We start from the raw sequence: 16898 nt of genomic DNA on the forward strand, positions 1-16898 counted from the left end.
AGCTCCTGCACTCCAGATGTCTGCTGATAAAGGCCAGCATACATGACATCTTCCAAATTGTTTGCTGTGCCTGTATGCTAATTTTCAGTCATTCATTTACATTAACGTAGGGCTTCGTCTCATCGCTAACACCTTTCAAGTTCTCACCATTTAAAAAGTGCTTTGTATTCTATCAAAATCTCACATTTTTCCGCATGGTTACCCTTTCACCGGGCCAATCTATAACCTACTGGACTTTGCTGCATCTATGTCATCTACGTTTGTATCTTCAACAGACTTGGATATATGATTTATAATCACATCCAATCATTGATATGTACTGTAAAAAAAAAGTTGATTTTTAACCTTCCAATACTAATCCCAGCAGCAACCCTCTACGCACAGCTTTCCAACCTGAGAGCGACCCAGGAAAGCTCACCACTGCCTTTACTTCCTCGGGAGGCTAAATAAATGCAGCACGTCTCCAATAACTCTTACCAATTTTTATTGGTGCACCATAGAAAGTATTCTGTCCGGAGCGTTAAAAACTTCGGAAAGTTTTGGACACAGCTCAGCACAACCAGCTTCCCTTCCATGGACTTTGGTTATTCTTCTCACTGCCTCGTTAGAGCAGCTAAAATAATCAAAGACCCCGCCCATCTCTTCTCCCCTCTCACATTGAGCAGAGGATACAGAGGTCTGAAAGCACGTCTCACTGGGCTCAAGGACTACTTCTATTCCACTGTTATCGGACTCTTGTACGATAAGATGAATTTTTGACCTCATTATCCACCTCGTCTTGATCTTGAACCTTATCATTTACCTGTTCTGCACATTTTTGATAGCCTCTACCATTTATTCTGCATTATTATTGTTTTTGCCCTATTCTAGCTCAATGCACTGTGTAATGATTTGATCTGGATAAGCAACATACAAGACAAATGTTTCCACTGTAACACGCAACAATAATAAACCAATACCAATGTGTTCCTAATTTATATCCATTAACCAGCCTTCAGTCCATGCCAGTATATTGGCCTAATACAATACAAGTTTGTTTAATAATATCTTGCAACTTGAAGATTTTCTGGAAGTGCATGTACATGACGCCAACTCATTTGCCTTGCAGACACTAAAATCTAGAGCTACAAACAATCTGCATTAGCCCTGATGCCGGGTTCCAATCCAAGACGTCAACAATTCCTTCATCCCCCACAGATATCGTACAACTTGCCGTGCTCTTCCAGCAGACGGATTGCTGCAACTCGTTATTTCTTATTTTAAAGCTAGGTACATCATCAAAAATATCAGGTTTGTCAAAAAGCCCTCCATTTCATAATTCCATGTTGATCTGAGGTATGCAATTTTTTCTTTTATTAACTGTCCTTCCTGATCATGAACCATTTTGTTAGTCCACTCTGCAGTTCTGCTCAGGGATAGGTGCCCATCTACAAAGCATCGGGCAGCATCCAGCATAGCGAGCAAGTGCTGTAACACCGAGAAAACATGGCTGCGTGCAGGGATTCTCCACCAGCATGATATTTGTTATAGCAGCAAGCCTTAAATGCCTTTTCTTTTAGTATGAAGCATTTTGGAACATCAAGTTGTAACACATCAAGGTAAATAAATACCTACATACCTTTACTGCACTGAAGACCTAAGTTGCTTTACTCTGCAATCCAGATGGAACCATGGGTGGAGTCTCGAGCACAATTTTGCAGCGTCAAATGGTTACCTCATGGCACTATGTAATGCCGGAGAGATTTTGGAAAAGGGATGTCTTTACTATTAAATATTCAAATCCCCAATCTCCAAGTCTTTGGCAGCAAATCCGCTGCAATTCCCAAAATAAGGCATGGACTTTATCACTACATTAACATGGCGCTGACCTCTTCTCCTGCACACCAAGCAGTGACCTCACTGATCTCCTTTCTGCTGTAACTGCACTCTGGCCAGAGGCACGTACCATTAGGTGGCTGTACAGTGCAACCTTCACCGAGCAATTCGTGCTTCACATTATCAGCAGTGGAAAATTTCAGCTGGGACGGTGCTTTCAGGAATGTACACTGTACCCCAGGAGTATTGTCCAGGTTTCATAGCAGCACCTTCTTAGGAAGAAAGATACTGAGATTGCAGCTGCTGAAATCTGGAGCAACAAACAATCTGCTGTTGGATGTCAGGGGGCTGAGCAGCATCAGTTGGGGGGATGAAGGAATTTAGATTAGATTATGAGAACACTCACTCCTCTTTTATTGTCATTTAGAAATGCATACATGCATTAAGAAATAATACACTGTTTCTCTGAAGTGATATCACAGAAAACAGGACAAACCAAAGACTAACACTGACAGACCCACATAATGATATCATATAGTTACAGCAGTGCAAAACAATACCGTAATTTGATGAAGAACAAGCCATGGGCACGGTAAAAAAAGTCTCAAAAGTTCCCAAGTCGATCAATTCCTGAGTCCCTGATAGCAGGTGGCAAAAGGGAGATACTCCCTGCCATAAACCTCCAGGCACCGTCAACTTGCTGATGCCTTGGAAGCACCTGACCACAGCCGACACTGAGTCCATCCGCCTGAAAACTTCGAGCCTCCGACCAGCCCCTCCGATACAGCCTCCTGAGCGCCATCCTCTGCCAAGCGCCTTCGACCTCGCCCCGGCCGCTGAAACACACAAAGCCGAGTATTTCGGGGCCTTCAGCTCTGGAGATTCCAGTTACCACACAGTAGCAGCAGCAGCGAAGCGGGCATTTCAGAAGTTTTCCAGATGTTCCGTTTTGCTCTCACGTCTGTCTCCATCAAATTAGAATTGTGCATGGTCCCCTACTTGACAGATAGCAGATATCTTCACCAGAGAGGCCACGTGCGCTGCCGTTGCGCCACCATCTTCTTCTCCTTTCAGTATTTCCTTCACCCCTCTTTGGTCCACCAAGCACCACTGGCTCTCGCCTCCCCCACTCCCCCACTCCTCTGTTGTCCCTAATTTCAGACTTGTGTCCTCTTAACTTTCATGGAATACATGCTGAATGTGTCTGATGTGAGTGACCTCACCACGAGTTTCAGTCGGTCAAGGAGTCAATTCACCCCCAACCTACTCGAGGTGGTTCAGTGTGGCGTTGATGGTGACCATAATCTACATCCCATGAACAATTGCTAACCCTGGATGAATCTGTGGAATAACTGGGCTACTGGGAATCCTCCGGCAGCCCTGAAGGATAACACGTACCTCCGCGTAGGTACTGGATTAATTCTGTAAGGCCCATTGGACTTTGTCTTATTTATTCACTAAATTTGCAGTTCAGGGACTTTCCAGCTCTTTAGTCATACTTCATCTGACACAGCAATACGTTCATGCAGATTCCAGGAAAACCATAAAACCTCAAGCACTTGGATTTTAATTGTGTGTTTATTGGAATGGAGTCAGATCATTGCCGAGTACCGACCATCAATCTACAGTGGGGGCTGATATTCTGTGGAGTTGTCTCCCAGTGCAGGGGAGGTTAAAAGAAAAACCACCAGCTTAACACCACCCAGGAGCATCCTCTGAACTGATTCCTGTAGTTCCACCCCAATCTCATTTTGACCAAAAGACAATCATCTTTAAGGAAAGATAATAGTATTTTGGAAGGTAAGAAGTCCTTCTCTGCAATTCAAAGAAATTAAGGAATGTTCTTTATAAACAGTCACACACTAACTCAACACACTGTGCTTTAAGAATATGTATCACATCTGTAATATCGCATACAGTTTTGGGCGTCCTACTATAGGAAGTATATTGGGGAGGATGCAGAAGAGGTTCACAAGGACGCAACTTGGTTTAGAAGGCATGTGCTATCACGAGAGGCTGGATAAATTTGAGTTGTTCTCTCTAGAGCATCTGGGGCTGAGGGGAGATCTCATCAAGGCTTACAAGATTATGAGAAGCACAGAAAGAGAGGACAGAGAGTATCAGTTTCCCTGGGTTGTAGGTGAGAGGGGAGTAGGTTCAAGCAATATGTGAGAGGTAAGTTTTTTCACTCAGAGAGTTGTGGATGCCTGGACTGAGCTGCCTGGTATGGTGGTGGAGGCAAATACATTAGAGGCTTTGAAGAGATGTTTGGATAGGCACATGGATGTGAGGAGGATGGGGGGATATGGACATGGTGTAGGTGAGAGGGATTAGTGTTTGGGTGTTTTTGATTTGCTTTTTAGCTGGTTCAGCATAACATTGTGGGCCGAACGGCCTATTCCATAAGACCATAAAACAGAGGAGCAGAATTAGGCCATCTGGCCTATCGAGTCTGCTCCACTATTGAATAGTGGAGCAGTTCAATTCAATTCTAGTCAATGAAGCTGATCCTTGTTTCCTATCTCCTCCTCAACCCCAGTTCCTGGCCTTCTCCCCATAACCTTTGATGCCATGTCCAATCAAGAACCTATCAATCTCTGCCATAAAATACACCCAACGACCTGACCTCCACAGCTGCATGTGGCAACACATTCCACAAATTCACCACCCTTTGGCTGAAGAAATTTCTCCGCATCTCTGTTTTGAAAGGGCGCCCCTGTATCTTGAGGCTGTGCCCTCTTGTCCTAGACTCTCCCATCATGGGAAACATCCTTTCCAAATCTACTCTGTCTAGGCCTTTCAACATTCAAAATATTTCAATGATATCCCCCCTCATCCTTCTGAATTCCAGCGAGTACAAACCCAGAGCCATCAAAAACGTTCTTCGTATGATAGCCATTTCATTCCTGGATTCATCCTTGTGAATCTCCTCTGAATTCTCTCCAATGCCAGCACATCTTTTCTTAGATGAGGAGCCCAAAACTGTTCACAATACTCAAGGTGAGGCCTCACCAGTGTCTTATAAAGCCTCAGCTTCACATCCTTGCTCTTGTATTCTAGACCTCTTGAAATGAATGCTAACATGGCATTAGCCTTCCTCACCACTGACTCTACCTGCAAGTTAACCTTTAGACCATAGACCATAAGACAAAGGAGCAGAAGTCGGCCATTCGGCCCATCGAGTCTGCTCCACCATTTTATCCTGAGCTGATCCATTCTCCCATTTAGTCCCACTCCCCTGCCTTCTCACCATAACCTTTGATGCCCTGGCTACTCAGATACCTATCAATCTCTGCCTTAAATACACCCAATGACTTGGCCTCCACTGCTGCCCGTGGCAACAAATTCCATAGATTCACCACCCTCTGACTAAAAAAATTTCTTCGCATTTCTGTTCTGAATGGGCGCCCTTCAATCCTTAAGTCATGCCCTCTCCTACTAGACTGAGGGGGTGTTCTGCACAAGGACTCCCAAGTCCCTTTGCATCTCAGATTTTTAGATTTTCTCCGTTTAGAAAATAGTCTGCACGTTTATTTCTACTACTAAAATGCATGACCATGCATTTTCCTACATTGTATTTCATTTGCCACTTTCTTGCCCATTCTCCTAATCTGTCTAAGTCCTTCTGTAGCCTACCTATTTCCTCAACTCTATCTGCCCCTCCACCAATCTTTGTATCATTTGCAATTTTGGCAACATCATCATCTAAATCATTGACATACAGCATAAAAAGAAGTGGTCCCAACACCGATCCACGTGGAACACCACTAGTTAATAGCAGCCAACCAGAAAAGGATCTTTTTACTCCTACTCACTGCCTCCTACCAATCAACTAATGCTCTAACCATGTTAGGAACTTTTGTGTAATACCATGGGCTCTTAACTTGGTAAGCAGCCTCATGTGTGGCACCTTGTCAAAGGCCTTCTGAAAGTCCAGATATACAACATCCACTGCATCCCCTTTATCTATCCTACTTGTAATCCTCCCTTAGAATTCCAACAATTTCATCAGGCAGGGTTTTCCCTAAAGGAAACCATGCTGACTTTGTACTATCTTGGCTAAGTAATCCATCACCCCATCCTTAACAATTGACTCTAATATCTTCCCAACCACTGAGGTCAGGCTAACTGGTCTATAATTTCCTTTCTGCTGCCTTCCTCCTTTCTTAAAGAGTGGAGTAACATTTGCAATTTTCCAGTCCTCTGGCACCATGCCAGAGTCCAATGATTTTTGAAAGATCATTTCTAATGTCACCACAATCTCTAACGCTACCTCTTTCAGAGCACTAGGGTGCAGTTCCTTTGGTTCGAGTGACTTTCAGCTTTTTGAGCACCTTCTCTCTTGTAACAGTAACTGCACCCACTTCTCTTCCTTCACACACGACAACATCAGGCACACTGCTAGTGTCTTCCACAGTGAAGACTGATGCAGAATACTTATTTAGTTTATCAGTCATCTCCTTGTCCCTGTTATTATTTCTCCTGCCTCATTTTCTAGCGGTCCTATATCCACTCTCATTTCTCTTGTATTTTTAACATACTTGAAAAACACTTTTACTATCCACTTTGATATTATTTGCTAGCTTGCTTTCATACTTCATCTTTTGCCTTCTAATGATTTTTTTTTAGTTGCTCTCTGTAGGTTTTTAAAAACTTCCCGATCCTCTATCTTCCCACTAATTTTTGCTTTGTTGTATGTCCTTTCTTTCACTTTTACGTTAGCTTTGACTTCCGTTGTTAGCCATGGTTGTACAGCACGGCTGTTCCTGTGCTGTACTCTTCCATGTTCTAAGTTTTATATAAATTTATTCCTAATGTTTTATATATATATATATACACACACATATGCACACACATATACTGTGCATACACACGTACATACTGTATACATACATCTATATACATAATTATCAGATAGTAAACCTGATTCTGATTCTTAATGAATTTGCTAACATCAAGCAAATTTCGGATGCAAGTTCAGAAAAAACTATCTAAGTTAGTTGACAGCAAGAATTCAACGTCTACCCTGTAAAGAGATCTGCAAGTACCTTCACTGACTGTTAGCCAAACTGCGGCAGTCACAGTTAAAAGTCATTGCTTCAAAGGTGGTGAAAAGAATAAATTCGACTGGCCTTTGTCCACGCAGATCTGCCTATTGCACATGCATCTGTCTACGTCTGCATTGGGAGGGATGACCTCTTTGAAGTCGCAGTGGAGACAAAGTTGCATCTTCAAGCTGATGCCGCCCACCGATGAGTAATGCAATAGCACTGCGTTGGTAATTGAGAACGGTGCAGAGCCCATCCAGCTGCTCAAAGGCACCACTGACTCACTCACACCAGCAGAACAAGCAGCGGGTAACTGGATCATTAATGTACAGACATGCCCAGAGGTAGTACGGCAAAAACAAGGTGAAAACTGGTCAAAGGTACAATACCGGACTACTTATACAAAATAGCAAAAGCAGAATAGAGCACTACAGATACAGGGTCTTCAGTCCATCTAGTTCATGCTGAGCTCTTTTTCTGCTTAATTCCATCAACCAGCACCTGGACCATAGCTCTCCTACCCCACCACTCCAAAATGGACAGAACTAAATGGGAACAACAGGAATTCTGCAGATGCTGGAAATTCAAGCAACACACATGGAAGTTGCTGGTGAAAGCAGCAGGCCAGGCCGTCCTGACGAAGGGTCTCGGCCTGAAACGTCGACTGTAACTCTTCCTAGAGATGCTGCCAGAACTAAATGGGCCCAGTTTTATGGATAATTTCTGCACCTTTGAGTGATATTTAAAAACTGGGATTATAAACTAACATGACAACGTTAATGCTTTATAAAAATATTAATTAAAGAAGTTGCTTAGGACGCTAATTTTAAACAGCAGTTCACCTCCTTTTACAGCTTACGAACAGGTGCGCACCCTGCTCGAATCGCTGTGGGCTAACTTGGAGCCCTGAGAGAGTTATTTTCTCAAGTGTGACAAGCAGCAATCAGAAATAACGGATAAGCACTTCCATCCTATTTTGTTGGGATGCTTCTGCCCCCAGCAAGTCAGTAGCAACTGAGCAGCCCTCTGCCCTGCTCCAAACATGGAGATAAGATAGAGACAGGAAAGGCAATCCGGGAATTAAAATTTCATGTGGACTGCTCACTTGGCCTTGGAAACCCAGGACTCAGGAGGCCTGCTGATTACACTAAATAGAATACTAATGAATTGCATGTTTAACATTTTGCACTACTCTGAAATGGGAAGTAGTGTTGATTGAATTGGGTCCTGATGAAGAAACAGACAACTTACAGCACAATACAGGCCCTTTGGCTCACAAAACTGTGCTGAACATGTCCTTACCTTAGAACTACCTAGGTTTACCCATAGCGCTCTATTTTTCTCAGCTCCATGTATCCATCCAGGAGTCTCTTAAAAGACCCTATTGTTTCCGCTTCCACCACCGCCGCCAGCAGCCCATTCCACGCACTCACTACTCTCTGCGTAAAAAAACTTACCCCTGACATCTCCTCTGTACCTGCTTCCAACCACCTTAAAACTATGCTCTCTCATGCTAGCCATTTCGGCCCTGCGTAAAAGCCTCTGACTATCCACACGATCAATGCCTCTCATCATCTTGTACACCTCTATCAGGTCACCTCTCATTCTTCGTCGCTCCAAGGGAAAAAGGCCGAGTTCACTCAACCTATTCTTATAAGACATGCTCCCCTATCCAGACAACATCCTTGTTGAGTTTTTCCAGCATTTTGAGCACGTTGTTCAAGATTTCCTGCATCTGAAGAATCTCTTGTGTTTATGAGTCTAATCATTCACTGTTTCTCTTTTTTCAGTTCCTGCCAGCCTAATAAAGCCTTGAGATTCTTCCTTGCCTCCTCTCACTAAAGCCAACGGTCAAACTGATGACAGATCATTCATGGGCAATGTGTGGGGAGCAGTCTATTCAGCCTGCATAACATGGTATTATCCATGCCACTAGTACATGACGGGCAGTGTGTGGTTCAAGGTAACTGAATCTGTTTGCACCTTGAACTGTGGAAGGAATCTATCTTATTTCGTTGGTACTTCGAGCAATTACTCATCTTACACTACTGTGCCTATTCTGTGTGTCACCGGGCATTCACGGGGAAAAAAAGGTCAGCCCACATATGGAGTTCGAAAATGAGGCAAATTTACGTTACACGTAAAGCTTTGTCTTTCCCTGGGGTACGTGACTTGGCAGAAGTCGTGTCAGTATCTGGCCCTGGGCTAACTTATTCTGAAAGAACAGGAATTCTGCAGATGCTGGAAATTCAAGCAACACACATCAAAGTTGCTGGTGAACGCAGCAGGCCAGGCAGCATCTATAGGAAGAGGCACAGTCGACGTTTCAGGCGAGGTCCTGATGAAGGGTCTCGGCCTGAAACGTCGACTGCGCCTCTTCCTATAGATGCTGTCTGGCCTTATTCTGAAAGATGTTCTTCTCAGAATGTGTGGTACAGATAAAGACCATTCAGCCCAGTTGTATCTATGTTCCACTTGAGCTTCCACCCACCTGAACATTATGGGCACTGCAACGTTTTATTCTGCACTCTTTTATTGTTTTACCTTGTACAACCTCAATGCATTACTGGATGAAATTGACCTGTATGACCAGTATACAATTTTTTCACTGTACCTCAGTACACATGATAATAATAAACCAATTTACCTCAACTTCTCAATAATACTTCCAACTTCAAACAGATTTCTCCAGAATCCCCGGCAGATATTGAAGCACCCAATTTACAGTAATAGCCCATAATATTCCCTCCCTTGCCCACATCAAGGGCAACTTTTCCACATCTATCTTAGTAAATCTCTTCCTAATTTTAAAAGGAGTCATCTGTTTTCTGTTTTCTAGCTCTGACCTCATCTGTTCAGAGAGTTTCATCTACTCAATTCTCCTATATTGTTTATAAACTTTATTTTTCAATTTTATATAATTTTGTTCCATGGAACCAAATTGATTATAATATTCAAAGTATGGTTGAAACCAAAGGAACTATACAAGGTAAATGTGACCTTTGCTTTATCACTTAAATCTACTCCTCTAGAAATAACTTCAAATAAACACTGGCCTAAGCTACTATCCTAAACACTTGTTCTCCATTTTTGATGTTGTAGTCAGATTGCTATCTGTTTGGTTACATAACAACATACAAACGAGATGCAGGAGTCCCTTGCTCCTATACATATAAAAGGGATGTCTTACATTGCTTTTAAAATCCATATATCCTCTCTGTTGGAGTTGTTTTTTGTCCCCTGAGTTTGATGAAGTAGGTGAAGGATAGCATCCTCATTTTTATATCTGTGCCAATAGGTATAATGTATTTTCAGATGCTTTCCTATTGCATATTTGAGAAATATTTCATTATTTTCTCTTAAAATGTGTGTTAAGATCACCAGGGCATTTGTTTACTGAACCCGTTACATCCGCATCTTCAGATATACAGATAATTTGTTACCTTACCAGTCCTCTAACTTAATTAGGGTGGCACGGTAGTGTGATGGTTAGCACAATGCTTTACAGTACCACTGACCCGGGTTCAATTCCCACTGCTGTCTATAAGGAGTTGTATGTGAATTATGAAAGGAAGCTGGTGACTAATATCAAAGAAGATACTAAAAGCTTTTTTTAAGTATGTAAACGGTGAAAGAGAGTCGAGGGTTGATATAGGACTAGTACAAAATGATGCTGGAGATATTATAATGAGAGATGCAGAGATGGCAGAGGAACTGAATGCGTATTTTGCATCAGTCTTCACAGTGGAAGACGTCTACAGTATACCGGACATTCAAGAGTGTCAGAGAAGTGAAGTCTGTGCTGTCAAAATTACGACCGAGAAGGTGCTCAGGAAGCTTAATGGTCTGAGGATGGATGAATCTCCTGGAGCTGATGGGTTGCACCTTTTGGTTCTGAAGGAAGTAGCTGGAGAGATTGCAGAGGCATTAATGACGATCTTTCAAGAATCGATAGATTTTGGCATTGTACCGGAAGATTGAAAAATTGCAAATGTTACTCCGCTATTTAAGAAGGGTGGAAGGCAGCAGAAAGGAAGCTATAGACCTGTTAGCCTGACATCAGTGGTTGGGAAGTTGTTGGAATCGATTGTTAGGGATGAGATTACAGCGTACCTGGAAGCACATGACAAGATAGGCCAAAGCCAGCATGGTTTTCTGAAAGGAAAATCCTGCCTGACTAACCTACTGCAATTCTTTGAGGAAAACACAAGCAGGGTAGACAAAGAAGATGCAGTAGACGTGTTGTACTTGGATTTTCAGAAGGCCTTTGGCAAGGTGCCGCACATGAGGCTGCTTAGCAAGATAAGAGCCCATGGAATTACAAGGAAGTTACTAGTATGGTGGAGCATTGGCTGGTCAGCAGAAAAAAGAGAGTGGGAATAAAGGGATCCTATTCTGGCTGGCTGCTGGTTACCAGTGGAGTTCCACAAGGGTCAGTGTTGGGACTGTTGCTTTTTACGATGTTTGTCAATGATTTGGACAATGGGATTAATGGATTTGTGGCTAAATTTGCCGATGATACAAAGGTAGGTGGAGGAGCAGGTAGTGTTGAGGAAACACAAAGCCTGCAGAGAGACTTAGATAGTTTAGGGGAATGGACAAAGAAGAGGCAAATGAAGTACAATGTTGAAAAAGTGTATTTGGTGGAAGAAATAAACAGGCAGGTTATTATTTAGATGGGGAGAGAATTCGAAATGCAGAGATGCAAAGGGTCTTGGGAGTCCTTGTGCAGGATACCCTAAAGGTTAACCTCCAGGTTGAGTTGGTTGTGAAGAAGGTGAATGCAATGTTGGCATTCATTTCTAGAGGTATAGAATATGAGAGCAGGGATGTGATGTTGAGGCTCTATAAGCCACTCGTGAGACAACGCTTGGAGTATTGTGTGCAATTTTGGGCTCCTGGTTTTAGAAAGGATATACTGACATTGGAGAGGGTTCAGAGAAGATTCACAAGAATGATTCCAGGAATAAAAGGGTTACTGTATGAGGAACGTCTGGCAGCTCTTGGGCTGTATTCCCTGGAGTTCAGGAGAATGAAGGGGATCTCATAGAAACATTCTGAATGTTAAAAGGCCTGGACAGATTAGATATGGCAAAGTTATTTCCCATGGTAGGGGATTCTAGGACGAGAGGGCATGACTTCAGGATTGAAGGACATCCTTTTAGAACTGAGATGCGGATAAATTACTTTAGTCAGAGGGTGGTAAATCTGTGGAATTTGTTGCCATGAGTGGCTGTGGAGGCCAAGTCATTGGATGCACTTAAGGCAGAGTTCTTGATTATGTTCTTGATTAGCCAGGGGCATCAAAGGGTATGGGGAGAAGGCAGGGAAGTGGGGATGACTGGAAGAATTGGATCAGCTCATGACTGAATGGCAGAGCGGACTCGATGGGCCAAATGGCCTACTTCTGCTCCTATATCTCCCCTTGACCATGTGGTTTTCCTCCAGGCGCTCCAGTTTCCTCACACAGTCTGAAGACATATTAGTCAGTAGGCTAATTGGGCAGTGTAAATTGTCCCGTGATTAGGTTAGGATTAAATCAGGGGATCGCTATGTGGTGAGGCTCAAAGGGCCAGAAAGGCCTACTCTGCACTGAATCTCAATAAATAGATACAAAATAAATAATTCCATTTTTTTTCCTAAGGTTTTTATCCTCTTAAGTTTCAGTTACTGATGAATTATCTCTTTCTTTCACATCTTAAATGCTTTAGTAATCTTTGCAATCCCTTTAAATATCATTACAACTTTGTTGGTTTCTCTGGTAAATACAGAGGCAGAATAATGGTTCAGTTATTTCAGTCTTTCAGGACTAACAAAAAGTGCTGAGACTGAAACATTAAAACCATAGCTTCTTAGAAGAATGGCATATTCTCACAGTTATCACAAAAATGGTCATGTACTGGGTTTGTGTCTACAATATTCGAAGTGAGTAGGATTATCAGGATTAAGGAAATCTGTATTAAGAGAGAACAAAGTGCTTTCAGGCACCAATGAAATAGACCAGTAACTCCACTCGATCTGCAGCTCACAGCAAGACAGCAGCTGACAGCACAGCGGGGACAATTAGCAGAATACCACTGGTTCAGAAAGATTTACAGTCATATAATGCCCTTTCAAGGAACTTGGTTATTCCATGGTATTTCACCAGATGGACAGTTTTGAACATTGGTGTCTGATATACAGTGGAAAAGCAACTTTTCTTCAGCATCTCACGGAAACCAGCTTCCCTCTATTCTGCTTGCTGTCTCAGTAAAGCAGGCAGCGTAATGAAAGATCCCACCCACTCAAGACGTTTTGTTTTCTCCACCCCGACCCCCCCCAAGTTGGGCAGAGATACAAAATCCTGAAAGTACATGCCACCAGGGCCATGGATAGCTTGTATCTTACTGTTGCCTCGTACAATAAAATGGACTAGAAACCTGACAATCTAATTCATTATGGCCTTGCACTTTATTGTCAATCTGCATTGCACTTTCTATGTAGTTGTAACAGTTCATTGTGCATCATATTGGTTTACCTTGTATTATGTCAATGGACTATATAACAAATTGATCTGTATGGGCAGTGTGCAAGACAACTTTTTGACTTTACAATAATAAATCAATTCCAATTCCACCAATCCCCAAAGCAACATCCTACAATCCTTTGCAATACACACAAAATGTTGAAAGAACTCAGCAAGCAAGGCAGCATCAACGTTGTCTACATCTCAGGCAGAGAACCTTCATCTTCCTCACTTACTGAGTTCCTCTATCCAGCATTTTGAGTTTATTGCTCAAGATTTCCAGCATCTGCAGAATCTCTCGTGTTTATGACCAGAATCCTTTAGTGTGTGTGTGTGATATTGGCTAAGGAATAGTTACCAGGAGAACTCCTCTTTGTGGTGGGACCTTTTATAGCCATCTAAGCATACAGCTGGAACCTGACCTGAAAGACTACATCTCAAACAACACAACCCAGCATCAAATGCCCTGAAGTGTCAACTTGAGCTTATGATTCTGGAGCGCGTCCAAACCCAAAACATCTGATGCAAAGGTGAGTGGGCAGCCACTGAGCCAAGGCTGATCACAGAAACATGCTCCTACTTTGAACCTCTCGTTAACAAATTCTGGCAACCACTGCAGATCATTTAAGCCCTAAGAAGATTCCAAGAACAAAGTACTTCAAACCATTTCTTGGCAGAAGTGAGTAGGCAAGGACGTGCGTGCTGAATCTGGGTCTATTACCTCTCAGGAGTGACAATACCAAGGCAACGATTCTTTGCAGTGATAACACTGGACAACATTTTTTTTTAATGTTGCTTCCTCAGAATTTTTTTTTGTTTATGGAAGACTTCTTGAAGCTGAACACAAATATAATTTCAGACTACTTGTATCAAGTATGAATTTGGAGAGACAAGAAAGTAAGTTTTATTAAATATAATGCATTTAATTACATAACAGTGTTGACGCTTTAAGACCATTAGGACACAGGACCAGAATTAGGCCATTTGGCCCATTGAGTCTGCTCTGCTATTTCATCATGGCTGATCCATTCCCCTCTCAACCCTATTCTCTCGCCTTCCCCCCACTTTGCAACAGTTCAAATAAGCTAAAAATGTTTTTGTTGATGATTTTTGTTTGGACTCAGTGTCTGAGGCTTCTCACTTAAGTGTCCAACAATAATCAGCTAGCATTGATGGATTCCAGTTGCCCTGATACAGTTTTTTCATGACCGCAATGTCCTGGTGAAACCTGTCACTACGCTTGTCACTGACAGCGCTAAGGTTTGCTGGGAAGAAATCTAAATGGGAAAGCAGAAAATGATTCTTTAGTGACATGTTGCACTTCATGATTTTGTATGCTTGAAGCACGTTGATCACCACTGGCATGTAGTTCGGTGCTCTGTAGTTGCCAAGGAAATTTTCAGCAACATCCTTGAATGTCTTCCATGTGATTTGCTCCAGTCCCACTGGAAGTTCTTCAAATTGCCTGCTATTGATGACCTGTTTGATTTGCGGACCAACAAAAATGCCTTCCTTAATCTTGTAATCAGTTACTCTGGGAACTGCCTGTCTCAAATATCAGAATCCTCCATAGAAATTTGTAGCCTTTCTAAAACCCGTCCTGCCATGCAGCATCTGCCCTGTCTAAGCATGCCTGGACAAGATTTTAAAAAAATGTTCAGCCTACATTGTGGGCAACATTTTAATTGACTTGAATTATGAATTGAAATAACAATTATGTGATTTTAAAAATAAAAGGAAAATTTCAAGGTGATTTTCATGATCAGCAACCCAAAACCCATAGGGTACACCCAAAAATATTCAGGAAGCAAAATCTTTGCTGTCTGGTGTGACTATTCATGTGCTAGGGCATAGATCATCCCGGGAGCCAATTTACAGCTCAAGTCCTGATTCAAAGTCAAGGTCAAAGTAAATTTATTATCAAAGTGTGTACATGCTACTATTTAGTACCTTGTGGTTCATTTTCTTGCAGGTATTAACAAGAAAATAAAAGAAACACAAGAGAATTTATGATATATGGACAATGATTTCCATTCCTGTGAACTATGAAGGCTATTTAGAACAGAAAATGTGAACTTTCCATATCCATAACACATCAGCCACAAATCATCTTAAAACAATGACAGTGCACTTGAGAAAAAGAGATGTTTAAGCACTCAGTGCAATGGCCAAGACATAAGCTTTGCACAATGGATGCTACTCGCTAATATTCACCGTAATACGGGCACCCATAGGCCCCTGTGTATGTCAATCTTTTGGCTGACGCTGTTAATTCCAGTGGAGCAAATGCAGCAGACCACGGTGCAAGAGGAGGGCAGAGGGTAGATAGGCCATGATCTGCAGGGGAAGGGTTAGGTGCTCAATGCCCGAGAGGTTGAAAACAATGCTGCCCATTTCGTGACAACAGGCGGCATTAGGATTCACATCAGCCGTCTCCATCCAGGGTCAGGGTGAAGGTCAGATGCAGCCTGCGGTTTTGGCTCTTTCTGTACCAAAAAGGAGGAATACTTCCCAGAGTATGCACCACAGCAGCCGCAGTCAACTTCATCTGTCAAGACCCCAGTGTCTTACTCGCTCTGCTTTACCATTCTCCCAGACCCCGAACTTTCTGATAAGGGGAACTGGAATGTTCTTATTTGTACTGTTTAAACAACTCATTTTATTAACGCTGGACTGAGTAACACTCAGTTCTACAGGCTGATACACTGTGCTTTAGGGACAGAGACTGGTAGTAGTATGCAGCGTGAAGCCGGCCCTTCAGCCCATTCAATCAAAGTAGCTGTTTACCCTAATCCCAACTCATTCTCTGCATATCCCCGTCGATATTCATTGATTACATGGGCGCAATTGAGCAGTATGGGCTCTTTAAACCAAGACGGCATGCCGAACCTCCTCCCAGATTCTGCCCCCTCTCCCACACACTAGGGGCAACTTACAAAAGCCAGACCGCACACCTCTGGGACGTGGAAGGAGACCAGAGCCTGCGGTGAAACTTCACGCGTTCACGGGGAGAGCATGCAGACTCCGAGGTCAGGACCAAACCTACGCAACCGGAGCCGAGAGGCAGGGGCCCCACCACCAAGTCTGCCATTCATTTGCCCTGGTGTTCCCCTCATTCCGCCAGAGCCCTTTGCAAGTACCCCTCTCCCTTCGGCCAGATCACATGAGCTTCCCTCGGGCAGTGGCGAAAACAGAAACGGCCACTAAATCATAATCCTTGCCTCTCCGGAGGTCACGCAGATTTCACACGCGTTGCCTTTAAAGCCATGTCCTCTGACTCCATTCCTTTAAACCAGTTTTTGGCAGAGTCGTCCTCCCGCAAACCCAATGTCAGTTTCCCAGGCCATTTCAGTTTCTGACACGGAGCTCTTTATAAATCCAGTTTCTTAACCCTTTAACTACAGAGCCTGAGACTCTCTCCCGCCCCCCCCCCCTTCTCCCTCCTATTTCAATTCCAAAAAGCCTCTCCCTTCAGCTCTTATGGACCATGTTCCCTTGAAAGTATTCATGTGCCTTCTCTGTGGGTCTAC

The 16898-nt window shown here is 43.0% G+C and overlaps 1 protein-coding gene across 11 annotated transcripts in view; it reads right to left on the reverse strand.

Moving 5' to 3' along the window:
* Nucleotides 1-16898, reverse strand: part of eva1ba (eva-1 homolog Ba (C. elegans)) — a 123249-nt gene that overhangs the window by 68149 nt on the left and 38202 nt on the right. The window lies entirely within an intron of this gene.

This window comes from Mobula hypostoma, chromosome 26, assembly GCF_963921235.1.
Source record: "Mobula hypostoma chromosome 26, sMobHyp1.1, whole genome shotgun sequence".
Taxonomy (NCBI): Eukaryota; Metazoa; Chordata; class Chondrichthyes; order Myliobatiformes; family Myliobatidae; genus Mobula; species Mobula hypostoma.